Genomic DNA, 17,291 nt, shown 5'->3' with positions numbered 1-17,291 from the left:
AAAAGTTGCCTTCATGAAATTTCAAGGGCACCTGGGCAATCAATTCACACCAGCATAGGGAAGCTTTTTAGTCTTCAGATACAACAGGATATAGGCCTAAGACTAAGAGGAGTTGATAAATGTTTTACCTTAAAACCACCATTCTCAACAGAATCCATGTTGTGCTTGCCAAGAAGAGAGGTTAACCCATCAGACAATTGCCAAGAGTTCTCAAGTTTGACCTCATTTTACTATTGACATCAAAGTGTGATTCCATTTAATTTCTGAAAGAGAGTTATTTGATGATGGATTATCTTGAGCTAATGCAGTTGTGTGTTGGGATCATGGCGAAATTACGGCACTTTGACTTTTTCACACTGGAGACACCATCTATTTTTGGGATAAGATGACGTTCTTTTATCACGAATTCTTTTCGACGTGGTCTTGAACATGGCTGTAGTGCCTTGAATATATTTTGCTTGCTACCAGGGTAACTACCTTTGAGATTAAGCTGATTTTATTCAAAAAGTGCCAACAAATGTGTTCAAAATTTCCGCCATTAGGTCTCATTAGGGAGGGTTTTTTTGTTATTCATGCGCGGCCAAGCCCTAACCGTAGTTCCTAAAATCACTGATTTCTCGGTCCTTACAGTATGTCAGCGTTGATTCAGCAGTTGTTTTGGCAAAGACATGTTTTTCTTGGAGTTTCTGAAACCTAGAGTGCTACTCAATAGGCGACTAACAAGAAACTACGCATTTATACTGTTGTTGCCGACGTATGTGTACACTGAACTTGGGATGTGCGTCGGCCCCGTGTTGAAATGCCGTCAGTGCCAGTTGGTGCTTTTTTCGCTGATTTATGCAAAATTCAACATATCTCAAAATTTCAATGGTTGACCCTCAATTTTTTTTGATTTTTGTATAGCGTAAGCAACTGTCTTTCATGGGGGAATGGTCTCTGTAAGAATTATTCAGGAAGAAATGTATAATACTTGGGGGTTTTCGTGATTGTCCGGCCCAATTGGCAATATTGCCATTTGGGATGGTGAACAGAGCTAGGAGCAAATGCGACGATAATGATTTATTTAAAGAAATAAAATGCCCGATTTAACATCCTGCAGAATCAGGGGAATCGGGCGTTTCCAGTGATATACGACACAAATGGGTTGTCCTCATGCATTCACTTTGGAAACGCATTTTAAAATAGATGTTACGTCCTGTTAATGGGGCACGTCATCATCACGTACATTTGGGAAAAACTCCCTAACGAGACCTTTGCCATTATGACAGTCCAAGGGAGCGAAACGACTTCGATTTTGAGCGATAGGACTGGGGGCGAAAAGGTCAGGGAGGGAAACAACCGCAATTCAGTTCTTTACTTCGCCAAGGTGCGGCGCTCAAGGGTACGTCTGTGTATAACTTTTCATAAAAAATTAAAGGGGTACGCCGTTCGTAATTACTGTCTTGTGGTGCAGTAAAATAGAAATACACAAATACACAATGCCGTAGTGCAGTTATTGTGAATACAAATTTGTTTAAACTTGGTACTCATAGTATTTGTGTATCTGTCTACACAATGGCAATGTTAAAAATTATATTTAGTACGTATTTCTGCTTTAAAATTCAATTACAAATGGAACATTTTTAAAGAATGGTGGAGGCCTTTAAAACTCTGCCTTTAAAGCTCCGCCAAATTTCTAAACTTTTTCAGGATTTTGTTCGATTTTATCACTTTATCTTGGTATGTATGATTCTCCTTATGTATGTAGTTGTAGTGTTCGATGTCCTTTGTGTACATGTCATGTGTATGTCTTTTTAGATTGATACAGATCATTGAATATTCATTGTGCTTAACTGTAAAAAGTGGGTATGTTAGAGGGGTCAAAGGGATAGACTCTTTCACCAAATTTGTAAGGATGCACCTTGTTTATAGTTTGTACATATAGAATCTACATGATGGTAAACAAAGCAAATTGTAATGCTAGCCATTGTTATATTCCCTCGTATTGCAGAAATTGTACCTGAATGAAGAACAGTTACTGTGTGGACGCTATTTTGCCAGTTGTGAGTTGAGGGGCCTCTGCAAAAGTTCTATCTTAAGTATCAAAGGCAGATGTGAAACAGACACCCTTAAACCAACTAAATAGCATCTCTACAGTAGATCTATATGTAGGTAGATTTTATATGCTATGTTTAAAGTGCTCATGTTTTGTTTTATTTGCTCTTCCATTTGAAAAGACTGACACCAAAATTGGTTAGTTCAAAATTGTGTATTTCGCCTTGAAACAAGTTGCTATACGCCACCCTGTTTTTTGTATATAATTTTGTAAAATGAAAAAAGAATCAAACTATACATCTTATAGTTGTTTGTTGAATAAGTAGGTGGTCCAAAGTTCTTTTATCAGAAGGCATCTCTGAATGATCTTGCCCTTCTTTCAGTGCCCCCTTTCCACACTCCCTGATTTAACTAAATGCTCTTTAACACCCAGCCCCCTTATGCATGTGTCTGTTGTCTCCCCATCTGTGAATGTCTCAGATTCAATATATTGGCCAATGCTACAAGCATTACTAGTACTACTGTGGAGTAGAATATGACCAATGGGTGTGTTTGTTTTTTTCACACAAGTTTCAATAAGCCCCCAAATGAGGGGTAAAAGGGATAGACTCTTTCACCAAATTTGTAAGGATGCACCTTGTTAATACTAAGCACATAAAGAGTCTACATGATCGTAAACAAAGAAAATTGTGATGCTAGCCACTGTTATATTCCCTCGCCTTGCAGAAATTGTACCTGAATGAAGAACAGTTACTGTGTGAATGCTATTTTGCCAGTTGAGGGGCCTCTGCAAAAGGTCTATCTTACGTATAAAAGGCAGATGTGAAACAAATACCCTCAAACCAACTAAATAGCATCTATACAGTATATATATATATGTTGGAAGATTTTATGCTATGTTTAAAGTGCTCATGTTTTGTTTTATTTGCTCTTCCATTTGAAAAGACTGACAGTGACACCAAAATTGGTTAGTTCAAAATTGTGTATTTCGCCTTGAAACAAGTTGTTATACACCGCCCTGTTTCTTCTATATAATTTTCTAAAATGAAAAAAGAGTCAAAGTATATATCTCACTTATAGTTGTTTCTTATTTAATTAGGTGGTCCAAAGTTCTTTTGTTATCAGAAGGCATCTCTGATCTTACCCATCTTTCAGTGCCCCCTTTCCACACTCCCCGATTGAACTGAATGCTCTTTAACACCCAGCCCCCTGATACATGTGTCTGTTGTCTCACCATCTGAACGGTGTGATTATCTCGGATTTAATATATTGGCCAAGGCTACAAGCATTACTAGTACTACTGTGGAGTAGAATATGACCAATGGCCAATCTGTCTTCAGTGGAAGTAGCTTCTAGTTGTGACAATATTAGTATTCAAGACCTAAATCCTTGAAAAACTATACCTACTATCAGAGACAAGCCAGTCGGTGCTGGTATTGCCACAGGAGTTTGACTATATGTACATCAACTGTCAGAAAAAAATGGATGAAGTCGGTTAAACATGTGGTCCATATGTCACATCCTCCCACCATTCATCCCCCATACAGCTGTACGGGGTACTGCCAAGTGCAGATCAGATACTCCTCCATATGTCACATCCTCCCACCAGACATCCCCCTATACAGATGTATGGGGTACTGGCAAGTGAGACACTCCTCCATATGTCACATCATTCCACCAGGCATCCCCCTATACAGATGTATGGGGTACTGGCAAGTGAGACACTCCTCCATATGTCACATCCTTCCCCCAGGCATCCCCCTATACAGATGTATGGGGTACTGGCAAGTGAGACACTCCTCCATATGTCACATCCTTCCCCCAGGCATCCCCCTATACAGATGTATGGGGTACTGGCAAGTGAGACACTCCTCCATATGTCACATCCTTCCACCAGGCATCCCCCTATACAGATGTATGGGTACTGGCAAGTGAGACACTCCTCCATATGTCACATCCTCCCACCAGGCATCCCCCTATACAGATGTATGGGTACTGGCAAGTGAGACACTCCTCCATATGTCACATCCTCCCACCAGGCATCCCCCTATACAGATGTATGGGGTACTGGCAAGTGAGACACTCCTCCATATGTCACATCCTTCCACCAGGCATCCCCCTATACAGATGTATTGGGTACTGGCTAGTGCAGGGGAGGTGTCCTCCATATATCACATCCTCCCACCAGACATCCCCCTATACAGATGTATGGGGTACTGGCAAGTGAGACACTCCTCCATATGTCACATCCTCCCACCAGGCATCCCCCTATACAGATGTATGGGGTACTGGCAAGTGAGACACTCCTCCATATGTCACATCCTTGCACCAGGCATCCCCCCTATACAGATGTATGGGGTACTGGCACGTGAGACACTCCTCCATATGTCACATCCTTCCACCAGGCATCCCCTTATACAGATGTATGGGGTACTGGCACGTGAGACACTCCTCCATATGTCACATCCTTCCACCAGGCATCCCCTTATACAGATGTATGGGTACTGGCAAGTGAGACACTCCTCCATATGTCACATCCTCCCACCAGGCATCCCCCTATACAGATGTATGGGTACTGGCAAGTGAGACACTCCTCCATATGTCACATCCTCCCACCAGACATCCCCCCTATACAGATGTATGGGGTACTGGCAAGTGAGACACTCCTCCATATGTCACATCCTCCCACCAGACATCCCCCTATACAGATGTATGGGTACTGCCAAGTGCAGGGGAGGTATCCCCCATATGTCACATCCTCCCACCAGGCATCCCCCTATACAGATGTATGGGGTACTGGCAAGTGAGACACTCCTCCATATGTCACATCCTCCCACCAGACATCCCCCTATACAGATGTATGGGTACTGCCAAGTGCAGGGGAGGTATCCCCCATATGTCACATCCTCCCACCAGGCATCCCCTTATACAGATGTATGGGGTACTGGCAAGTGCAGAGGAGATAGTCTGAGCATGAGGAAAAGTCACCCATTCCTACTCTTTCGTTTAGCATCCCACCATATAATTAACTGTGACCATGGGTGATATGAATAAAGACTAGCAAATGCTTTTACTTCAATTTTGTACATAAAGGCCTAGTGTAAATGTACATGGAGTTTTAGATAAAAGCATTTGCTAGTCTTTATTCATATTACCCCTTGTCTCAGCAAATATTCAAACCTGGAAACTGTCTTTGCCATCTGTCTGGACACAAGAGGAGCATATGAAATAACTGTCACATCCATCTTAGACACATCTTATATGTTTCCCAATGATATGCTTCCTAATAGAGGGGCACACTTAGACGCAGACAAGCAATGTTAATCCATCAGCACCATTGAGAATATTTCTGATGCGATTGTGCAATCTCATCTCATCCTCACAAGGTAAAGACATTTGTGATGGTCATTGGAAATGCTTTAGATATTTGTTACCTGATCGGAAAGATGGCTCTGAAGTTCTTCTTCTTCTTCAGCATTCGCTCTGCACTTGGAGGGGTCATTCTCCTAGGAGTAATCCTCCTCCAAGGCGGGATGAGCGTATCCTGCGTGCCACTACGCTTAGGCGCCAATTGGGTTTATTGGCCTAGTGGTCCGACTTTGGCGAGAGAGATAGAGTCCACGCCAGCTACTCATGTTTCTCACTTGGTGGGGTCTTAGCTTGCCCTGGCATAGACACCAGGTACAATGAACCTCGGTTTTGAGTCTCATTCGAAGGACTGTGAAGAGCCAGGAATTTTAGTTCCTTGAAAGCCACGCCAGTTCATCCAGACATACGATCATTGGTTCTCCCCGGGATCAAACCCGGGCCCTATTGCGATGTGGCCAGCAGTGTAAAGCACTAGGTCATGAGGCTCCTTATCTGAAGTTCAATTAAGCCTCTTCTTAGACAGTCTCCAAGCAGCTTGAATGATATCCTCTTATCTATCAACATCCATTTTGCTTTTTGTTCAGACAATTTGAGACATGAAATAGGTGTGGCCTTAGTTTGGCGTCGGAGCTGGTCAGGTGATTGTCATGCGATGCGAGCTCATGATGCATTGGCGCCATGCTGTCCTTGCATCGAGATTGATTATGTATTTCATCAATATTCTATGACATATTGGACAGTAAGTGGGATACTGTGCTTGCATAGCTTGTCAAATGCAAAGGCACTAAAAAGGATTCAAGACATGTAAGGCTGTCAGTGGTGCTAAGCGTCCATTTAGTTTAAGATATCCATCTTCTGAGGACCTGGTTCACCTGTTATGTTTGGAAAAAACTGTTACAAACCAATGATTTTCTCATTAACGATTGCTTCATTCTACAAAAAAGTCACCAGCACACAAGACATTGAACTACCAACTACATTGGCATTGTTTTATTGGTTCTGACATGTCTAGATATCAATTATAACAATATATCATTTGGGTCATTTTTGGATGGATTTTCAGGGCAAACACGAGCGACGCTAAGATGCTGAAAATTTTGGAACGTAATGATAGGTCTGGTGTGAATCAAAGGGGGGGAGGGCAGACCTCGCCAAGCCACGTTGAAAACTTTGTGGAAATAAAGTCATTTCACCTCAGGTGACCCCAGTACATGCATCCACATCACCCTCATCGGCATATTCTAACTAGAAATTGATCCAGAGTCGGCAATGTACGGCTGCCATGGCAACAGGATGATGTATATGGCATCGGAGTGATGACTTTACACCGCAGACTGTCCCGGGGAATTTATTTGGTTGTTATATCCCGATGGTGAACTCAGAGTTCGATATGCCTGTTGCATTTCGTCTGAAGGGGTTGGATTTGGTCAAGCTCATTTTCAGTTAAGCGATTCATAATTGGAAATTCAGTCACAGAACTTATCCCATCCATACTTCATATACCACTCTGAAAAGCAAACCTTCATTCCTAGTTTCCAATGAGACCTGCCTGCTGTTCATCTGGGCATTATTTTTCACTTGTCACAAGACTTTTTAATTTCCCGTCTTAAACCACTGCACGTCAAGGCAATCAATTATTCACTAACATCTTTTCTTGAATAACTTTTCATGATGTAGGACGCTGTCACATCCTGCTATTTATATACCAAGACTATCTCATTACTTAATGTTGGTATTTTCACTAAATAGCATATAGATCAGTGAATTTAGTACTAGGCAATCAAGTTTGTGAATAAGTTTGGGCGATGTTCTGGGGCCCTCTGAACTAGGGATCGGCCAGACAGGGCCATATATTTTGTTTGAATTTGTAATTGAGCGTCTTCATGACCACACTGAAAATATATCCTCCGACTCTAGAGTGCAAGGAATCATAATGAAAGGATGATAAGATTGTGTCGTATCCATATGGTCCCTAACATGTCCGGCGAGTTATCTGAATCAAAAGTACGTCATGGAGATGAGACTAATTTCCGATGCATTCTTGTCGTGTCGAAGCTGATTTGTCAATCATGAGGATGGAGTGCGAGATGATGGTCCAGGGAGTCTGGACAAGATGAAATTTGGGAGGCAAATTGGATGGAAGGAAAGCAATGAAGGGAAAGTTCAGATGACCTCTGCTGGACTCCATGCGCGTGAATTTTGGTATCAAACTATAATCAAAATGATACCTCATCTTGTTTCAATATCAACGAACATACCTTCCAGCAACCTCCATAAGAGACTCATCTAACTGCCAATTAGGCCAAAATAGTATGTCGCTAATTAGGGTAGTCTCGATAATTTGCTTTATTAGGGGCTCAGTTCGACTCATCATCAACTCAAAGGTTGGCAATACCCCTGGGGAGGTACCGAGATGATATTTTATATCATCAAATGATAGCGAAGGAGGAATTATACATTAAGGGAGTTAGAGTCTAATTAGTTTTCCTTTATGACTGAAGAGTGCATCTAATAACGAGATGTGGCGGTGTAATATCCAGAGTGTTCGAGTTTGTACACTTACTACTAGAAATGGAAATACACTTGACTCACTTTCAAAATGAGCTTGCAAGAACCGCTCGTTGATAACATGAACTCAATAAAATCCCCTGCGGTGAATTAATTTTGCCACTTATTGAAAAAAAGGCGAAAAATCAACCTAAAATAATATCCTAATAGTCCAAGTCAACAAATGGTAAAACATCTTTAATAATAATCTCTTGTCTCATTTCCGCTCCGCGACCACTCGTTCGGAAAAACTTTCTATCGGTCGTGGCACATGTGTTATGCTGCCGGCAGGATAATATCAGAAATGTATAGATCGTATTGATCTAGTTCTTAACCAGGCAATTTTGATATGAAGTAAGCCATTCCAATCAGAAATGATTCTGATTTGAATGAGAGTACTTGATGTCATTTCGAAAATGTGGCTGACTTTTGGCCTTCACTGATACGATGGTTAACTTTTGAGTAAGTATAGATTAGCTTGTCAACGGATTGTCCATTTTTACAAGAAGAAGGGCGGTCTTGTTGCAAAGATGAGGGAGATTGACTCCAAAGCCTTTGTCAGGCACCAGTCTAGGAGAAGGAGTGCTGGGGTATGAAACCTGCTGTAAACGTGCATAAAAGGCCACTCAGCTAGCAGGGTCTGGCTAGCCTTGGTGGTGTGGATGAAAATCAGAAGCCTACGGTATTCAATATTACCAGTATGGTACTAAGCGTACAAAGCAGATTATGGCCAAACTTGGAGAGGTCAGGAAACAGTCCAGGAGAAGGAAAGCTCTCATTTGAAACATATGCAGTAAATGCTCATAATTGCTGGGCCACACAGTTAGCAGGGTATGCTCGGGTATAGCTAAAAATTGAAACCCAACTGATATTCAACATAACCAGTATGGTACAAAGCAGACTGTTGCCAAATGAAAAAAAACCACTACTTGATATCGGCAGATTCCGTGACGTATGCTCTTGATATCTTTTCTGTGATTAGAAGTAAGACATGACTAAAATGATTTCCCATGGTATGACCTATCCAATGCACGCTAGTGTTCATCAGCATCAAGTCATGTTAACGAGCGATTCAACTGACAGATTAGTCACGTGGAGGCTCCGTTGTAAATTGAAAGCAATTTAGAAATGAATAAATTTCAATTTTTTTCCATGGTAACCCCTTTGTGTTGCGTATGACATTATTGGCTAGTCTCGAATTCTCAATGCCGAGGTTTATTGTGGAAATATTAATCTCCTAATGGTGATAGTGTTGTTCAGTTGATTGACAGGTTTTTAGATTGATTTTCATTCTCGTGGTAATTGAAATGGTAGATTTGAAAGTAGGTTTCGTTGTGGAAGGCATAAATAAGGGATGAGTCATTTGGGGGGGGGGGGGGGTATTGAATTGTTTCTTACTGTTGCTTTGTGATTACCAATAGTTGTTTTTCTCATTGTTGCGACTGCCAAATCGGAAAGAGAATTGGCGCCTTGGGAAAGAGCATTCCCTTGCAACAAGAAGAGAGAACTGCCACTGGAAAGGGAATTGTCACACAAAGAGAATTGCCACATGAATAGAGTTGCTGCTTGAAAGAGAGTTGGCTTCAGCAGTTTCTTCCAGACATTCATACAGTTCATGGTAAACCATCTGAACTACTTGACCCAATATTGGTATAAACTGTCACTGCCCTCATTCGTGAAGTTGCATTCGTGGGTTCGCTTATTGATTTCGGATTCGATCGAATAAGATTTTGTTTCCGTTGAGGGTTATCCGCAATTCAATAGGAGCTATGTCATTGCGTAACCTAACGCTAACCCTTCAGACCTGATTAAGACGAAACATGTCAAACTCGAAATCACCCGCATGCTATTGGCCACCTCATTCATTATCCAGACTCTCATTCACATATTTTCACGCACCATAATCCCCTGATTATTTTACTCGTCAGCACTTGTGGCGTGTTGCCAAGTTTACGACGCGGCAGCGAAGACTAACGGCCCCAAATCAATATTTTCCAAGATTCACAATTACACTTGCTACAGAGTGCAGTACGTCCACTCTCAAATACGAATGCTTTCAAGGAAAACTCACTGGAAGAAATATAAACCAGGATTGCTATTTTGAAGCACGGTTGTTCGTTTTGTGAAGTCATTTCGATTTCATGTTGAAAATTATTCCTCAGATGCTTCTGATATAGAAACACTGCATGCAAAACAGCGGCATGTTTACAGATGATTCCGATTTGGTATAAATCTAAACATTCCTGTGATCAGGAAGCTTATATTATCATATGAATACTCAAAACGATTGCACACAACACCAAATCTCGCAAAAATCCGCATATTTTTTTCTCTCGCATCGTTAGTCGGTTGCCTAGGCGATGGTTGATTGTGTCGTGAGTCTCCCCGCGCTCAGGTAATCGGTAAGGAGATTCTGCTCTCGAGCTTTAGCGGAGAGCATTGCCAGTCGTTCACGAGAGTGATGGATTGTAGACACCAGCTCTGATTTGCATTGCATTGCCAAAACAGAGATTCGTGGTTATCGTCTAGAACTCTGGATAAACGATATTGGATCTTTGAATTTGGATTTTGGATCTGGCAGCAGGATATCATCAAATACGTGTCTGATGAATACACTGGATTGTTCATTCAATGAAGATTTCATAGAATAGTTTCTGTGGCTAGGATTTCAGACAAGATCCAATTTGGATTGCTTCAGTCTAATCAGGAATCATAGTTTCATATCTGGTTGCGGATCTGAATGTTTGAAAATTTGATTTGTGAGGTTTTCTATCCATTTCATTTGAAGGAATTGCTCTAGAGTGCAAAGAGAACTTTGGAATCTTATCCGGGATTTTGTCTGCACATGACCGTATGAGATCTTGATATTGCCAAAGATCTTGCCAGTAGAAAGAAATATACATGGTCATCGAAGAAACAATGTGTAGAACTACACAGAAAGGTCTGCCAATTCTTTGACTTAAGTCTGAACAAAAATTTCTGTTAAATCTAAAAAGCTCGCTTGTTGTGTCAAAATCTATGTGAAATCTTGGTACTGTACACAAGTACATTGAATTCAATAGATAGTGAAAAGAAAAGTGTTTTGCCGCATTGATGCCAATGTGTACATTGTACTGTAGCAGAAGCAGTCGAGTCTAAAGATTCTTTCAAGCGGGAACTGGCATTTTGACATAAGCAGTCTGGATGAATAATTCGTAAAGCTAAGGTTTGTTTTAGTCTCATAACTGATGCTGAAGTGGATTGCATTCTGGAGATTGAGATTCACTGAGTACATTTCTTGCTTGGTGCCAAAACATACGGGATTTCCATTCCGCGATATTGTTTGTGAGCAGATCGTACATAAATACTACATTAAGGATTTCGTGTTCTAGCTCAGTTTGTGAAGATATTTCGAAACATTTTAGCCTCAATTGTTGGTTGGAACATTGCATTGTGGATACTCTGTCCTCATTTGGTGAGTATCAATTTTTCTCATAACACGGAATGAATCGAGAAGTAAAGGAGTTTTTCATCTTCTACTGAAAAGTAATGTTGAGGCAACGTCATGCTGGCAGGTTTCCAAGCTATTACAAATGTCAGGTTTTGTGTTGTTGTTTATCACAGGCTGGATGTTGGTCATGTTGTGCAACACTTGCATGTTTTTAAAAGAGGTCCATCATTCAAGGTGATGAGTTAAACAAAATGTCCTTGATGTTGGCATGAAAAAGGCAACTTTGGCATAAGAAACGTGTTAAAGGAAAAAGCAGTCAGTGTTATGTGTTCTTTGTTCCTTCAAACCAGCTTCCAGCAAAATAAATTTCCCAGTCCCAAGATAGGAGGTGAAAATTCAGTTGTCCCCAAGATTGAGGTCATTTTCATACGAGCACTGGTTCTCCTTAACGGATTTGAGTGGGGGGAGGGGCAAGGTTTAAAGCACTATATGCACCATGGCAACATTCTTTTGACGAGGTTCTCAGCCAGTCTTCTTATTGATAGCCTTATGTGTGTTCTGTAAGCATCTCTAAGATGTTATGATCCTGATGGCTTGTATTACTAACTTAGAGTGTTATGGGTGAAGGTGTAAGCCCCATCGAGCATGTAATGTAGCTGAGCCTCTAATGTTTCAGCAATGTTTATCAGCAAGACCGCAGCTATTTGGTCTATTTTCCAGTTCATGGTCTAGTTGCAGATCTGCAAGTTTGCATTTTGATATTGATGGTTTGCAACATTGATCACGGTAGATAAAGGTACAAGCCCCATTCCTGTGAGAGTTCAGAGCATGCCGTGTTCACAGGTAGCAAACAAGAATCTATTGATACATATCAAAGCCCCGATATTTTAACCTGAGAAGCAGAAAATAAATGCAGGTTTTGTTTGGTGGGTAAGAGGTGTTATACTGTCATTGCTCTGGATGATGAGGACAAGAACTAGTCTGACGTATTTGCCCCATTCCTAAGCCTTTAGACAGACATAAGGGGGGGGGTCTACAGTATTGAGTATATTTCAAGTTGGGTCTAAATTCAGCATAAAAAACAATTATCATGTTAAAAAGCTATAACGAATGGATACGATTAAGGACGTTTCTTGCACATGCCTTCTATCTCTGCTATGCAGGCAAGGTAAAAAATTTGAAAAATATGCAAACGCTTTGTTGTGATACATTGATGAACTTGCATCCCACACACACCGTCGCTAATGGTGGTGGAAGTAACATTTTATCATTATTCATGTACGCGCTAACAGCAGCCAGTTTTGTAAGGATGTGAACCATTATTGCTTCAATATCGTATCATGTTCACATGTTCACGGCTACTGTATTTTGTCATGTTTTGGCTGCATGTCAATATCAATATGAAATGAATACATGCATGATCACTGTTGTTGTCTTGTGTATGCTAACTACTTATGCCTACCAAAGTGCAGTATCGGGAAAATTAGATGTGTTTAAAGGGACAATAACATCATCACATTTGCCATACTTTAAGGACAGACTTGTGAGTTACACTACAGGAGAGTCTGTCCACATCAGCTTCGGTAACTAAGTTTGGCCGTTTTCTCAAGATCATAGAAAATGCCGCCTCATATCTTTCCGAGTATAGAATGACACCTTCCTTCATTACGCCTCTCTCAAGAAGTTGCTACTTTTTTTCCCCGCATTGTTATTCGTGGTGTTCAATCCTACGGTTGTAGAAATTCCTTCTGAGAATAATAACAGGCTTAGGGTTTCTTGTCGAATGATCCTCTTAATGACATGTTTTCGTGTAAGCAGATCAGGCTAATATCGTCCATTCTCGATGGCATTAATTTAGGAAATAAGGCTTCATCATCATAACATTATTGTTCTTGATAGTTCTCACTACCATGGCCAACATGCTTCCTTGATAGTGACAATGTGGTCATATTTTTGTTGTTTCTTTCTTTGGCTCATTCCCTCCTGTGGCATTTGTGGCAAACTTTTATGAGTTGATACGATTTATAATTGCGTGGTACACTTCGAGCACTTATCCTGTCTTCCCTTGCGACAACCAACGGCAAAAACATGAAATAGTTTTGTCGCTTAGCCAGCTTCATAGTCCAATCAGCAAATTCCTGAATGGCTCACGCAACTTTTTACTTCCATAATTTTCAACACGGCAGACAACCAAACCCGTCCCATGCGATCTCAGTTGATGAAAGTGTTGGTCTGTGGTTCTGATAATGGTGTCATTTTCTGTTCATGGGAATAGCGGATTGAGTTTTTACAACATTCATGATGCATTTTGCCTTTGTGAATATAAACTTGCCTGTGAAAGTAGGTCTCGACTTCCACACTAGCTAATATCCCTCGAATAAATAAGTAACCAGAGTGGAAGCATTCTAGTGAGACTTTCACCAACTCTGGACTAGTGGTTTGATTTGATGAATCAAATATTCATGCAAGGGTTGACGGTATTCATTCATTTCCATAGCAATTGTGACACTACACAAATTGTAATATGATACACATTTCTGTCGGTTTTAAGGTCGATATTACTCTGAAAATTATGCTGTCAGCAGGTAAATATTGTTTGTCAGGAATGAATATTAAAGGGAATGGCCCGCCAAAAAATGGGGAGTTTTGGACGGCCCGGTCAAAACCTTAGGCGGGAATAAGGTTTCATTGATAAATATAAGGAGTTTCAAGGCCCCCAAATCACTTGTAAGGTTCAATAGATACTGGCCTTTCATTGGTTTACCGTCTGCGTATCATTTACATACTCTCATTTTGAAAAATATGACAATATTTACGATCACGTTATTGATTTTTGCAACATTTTCGGTAACGCGCCCCTTGCGGATCTGTAAGGTACCATTCGGATGCTTGAAAAATGCTTGTCTCGTCGATTCGCTCGCGGATAAACGCATCAGGCTGACTGCAGCAACTTTTAATTGTTGGAGACAGAGAAGGAAGGAATATGATTATCAGTTTGATGAAAACTTTGCAAAGTTTCTTCTTGGGACTCGAAATCCATACTACTATTCTCTCCATTTTCCATTTTCTCCTCTCTCCAACTCACTACTATCGCTATTGACTGCGTAACATACACTAACATTCTTTCGCTATCATTGCTAACTTCATTTACTAGAACACTGGGCTCTTTGTAGCCGATTATGTAACCCATAGTGGAAACACCTGACAGCGCCGCCCGGCATGATCCACGTGCTACTGGCATATTTATAACTCGTAGTAAATAAGGTTGTAAAAATATGCAAATGAGATGCCGTATATGGAAACCATGACGTCACTAAGCAGTTCTTATTTCTGCTACGGGTGGCGCTGTTGCTTGCTTCTGGAGGCGCTATTCAACCTCTTTAACATGGTTAGTCTAATATCACTGCCATAATTGGTTACAGGTCAGACAATACTGAGTGTTGCAAGTAAATCCGACAGTGTAAGGTTGAAAAGTGTGGTCTAGTGGGTAGACAAGGCTAGCAGTCTAGGGACCCTGGTTCAAACCCGGCGCAAGGCTTCAGGCATGCCTCTTTGTCTAACATGCCCATTTCAAGCAGCGGAAACATGAATTGCTAATTTGTGGAGGTTGACCCACTAGCTCCAGCCTATAGGATGGCAGCTTGGTGAAGCCAGTGGCAATCATGTGACTTAACATTGCGCACTATGCTAATTCCTGTGTGGCACTGATTCCAACCTAATCCGGCTGAGTTGTCCCCCATTCGTACACAAATCATCATGAATGAAAAACCTGTGCCGTACCAGTCGCCTGTTCTATGCGCAACATCTAATCATATTGCAACTCTGATTGTCTGCCGCTGTCTCTCCGTCTGCTCCGACCTTATTTACGATTCTAGTGGCGTCTTGACCAGCCGATTGAATGAATGACAAGGAAACCTCATCAATAATTTTCTAGTCATCTATTAGCATTGGCAATTAACTCAGACGTGCTCTCGAACTTCGTGTAAATCGACATGGAATTCGTAAACAGTTGTGGGTGTTGCGCTGTGGGTCTTTAGATTTGCATGTTTGAAAATATCTGAGGGCTGTGACCTGCTCTCTTTGGTAACGTCTGCTCAGTGTGGAGCTTGTTGTCCTGTGTCTGTTTGTAGTGTCAAGCAAAAGAAGACAAACTCCTCAGTGGAAGAAGAGGAGCAAGAAGAAGAAGAAGAAGACGGACTTTCATTTCAGCTGTCCAACCTGAGCCGTAATAAAATTCCTCTTTAAATTCTCTGTAGCAGGTGAGCAAAGAAAAACTGAATTGATTTAACAACCCCGACTCTCATCCTTAATTTGTTGTCTTGGCCCGAAGCAGTGATAATTTGTTGAAAGAACTAGTGTGCCTGACTTTAAAGCTAAAATACCTGAGAGCTGGCTAATCAATTGAACCATACCTTTGATGGTAACATATGGCACGTTCCGTTGATTTACCTACTTAAAAAGTCCAATTGACTTAAAAAAACCTGATGGAACTTTTTAAGCCAGTGAACGCTGATGATCGAACCGCTACAGGGGTTGACATATTAAAAAAGTCATCTAGTTATCCGTCTTTTGCATTTAAGTGAGACTATAGGCAGGAGTGACTGGGTCAGGTGTGACTAGTTGATAAAAATCTTCCTCGAATGATACATGCTGAGATTGTGTGGAGAATGTGATTGACTGTCAGGTAGTGGAGACACACATTGGTCACTTTTCTGAACTTAATCTGTCCTATCTTGCTCCTGTTTAGTCTCTCTTTAATGGAGATGTCTTGATTTAGGAACCTTAAGGCAGTTTTGCTGGACAGACTTTCATAAATTATGTATTCTGAAGACCATGTTTGACTTCATTGGAAAACAAGATAGTCTCGCTTAATAGCAAGTCTTTTTCATCAATCCTTTAATACTTGATATAACGTTTAAGTAAAAGAGATGAAGAACAATCTTAAAGGTAGGCATCCTTTTGTATAGAAGGCAATTAGGCGGAACAAAAGATAAATTCTTGGCTCTCACCCAGGAGAAAGCCTGAGAATGTCGGCATTAGAAGTATAGGAATGCTGATATAACATCAAAATACCATCACGGATGAAAACAAAGCAATTGCGATCGCGTTCACGGATGAAAATAATCTCTCACCCTGCCATCAAATGATCTGTAATACATATTCTATCGTTACATAGAACTGTGGAAGGATGTTACATATCAAACACGCATGATGGCTGCCAGGCTGCTCAATCATAACAGTAATGGTGGAGAATTTCATTACCATGTAGCTGAGTATCATTTGGCAAATAATTGGTTTTGCTATTAGCTGTATCTTGTGTGTTTGGGGTGCTGGGAATGTCTTGTATGTAGACAACGTAGACTCTGGCCTACAAAGAAGATACGTTTCTCATTGGTGTTTGATTCTATTCAAGATATTACTATTGGTTGGAATGCTTTTTATGACACCTCATGGTGTGAAATTTACAATACAAAATGTGACTGTCGATCGAGTATAATTGGCTTATGACTTACCCCTAAAATGTGATACAGAACATTTATACTCACTATTGTTGAATAAGAAAAGCAATAAAAGCAAGTGCTGTACATGATAAAAAATATTCAGATTTCAAAGCTGAAAATTGCACTTATTTGCAGATGCACTTTAATAACCTAATCTTATTAAATCTTTAACAGGCTGTTTTACCCTGATCTACCCACTTTGTTTATGGCATCAATATCCGTCACTTTCCAAGTAAAACTTGTCATTCCGCTCCGTGGCGTCCAATAAAATTGTTCCATGTGGCTGCGTCAGGATTTATGAAACGAAATTATATTCTATCCATCGATTTTTTATGTAATTGACAGTCTATGGATGTTCTGAATGGTGGTAGTAATGTGTAACTGACGTGCTCTATGCCTGCAGAGGGTGA

General features: G+C 40.8%; 1 protein-coding gene across 3 annotated transcripts in view; it reads left to right on the top strand.

Annotated features, from left to right (window-relative positions):
* The first annotated feature begins 1,466 nt into the window (after nt 1-1,466).
* Nucleotides 1,467-17,291, top strand: part of LOC135493197 (protein Fe65 homolog) — a 152,247-nt gene continuing 136,422 nt past the window's right edge. For 2 of the 3 annotated variants that reach the window (XM_064780273.1, XM_064780271.1), the window contains exon 1: nt 10,160-11,404. The gene's annotated coding sequence lies outside the window, so the exon portion shown is untranslated. Of the gene's footprint in view, nt 1,720-10,159; nt 11,405-17,291 lie in introns of those variants that run through there. The other variant, XM_064780272.1, reaches the window with a different exon arrangement.

This window comes from Lineus longissimus, chromosome 9, assembly GCF_910592395.1.
Source record: "Lineus longissimus chromosome 9, tnLinLong1.2, whole genome shotgun sequence".
NCBI lineage: Eukaryota > Metazoa > Nemertea > Pilidiophora > Heteronemertea > Lineidae > Lineus > Lineus longissimus.
Note: the sequence above shows the minus strand (reverse complement) of the source record. Positions and strands in the feature narration are given on the sequence as shown.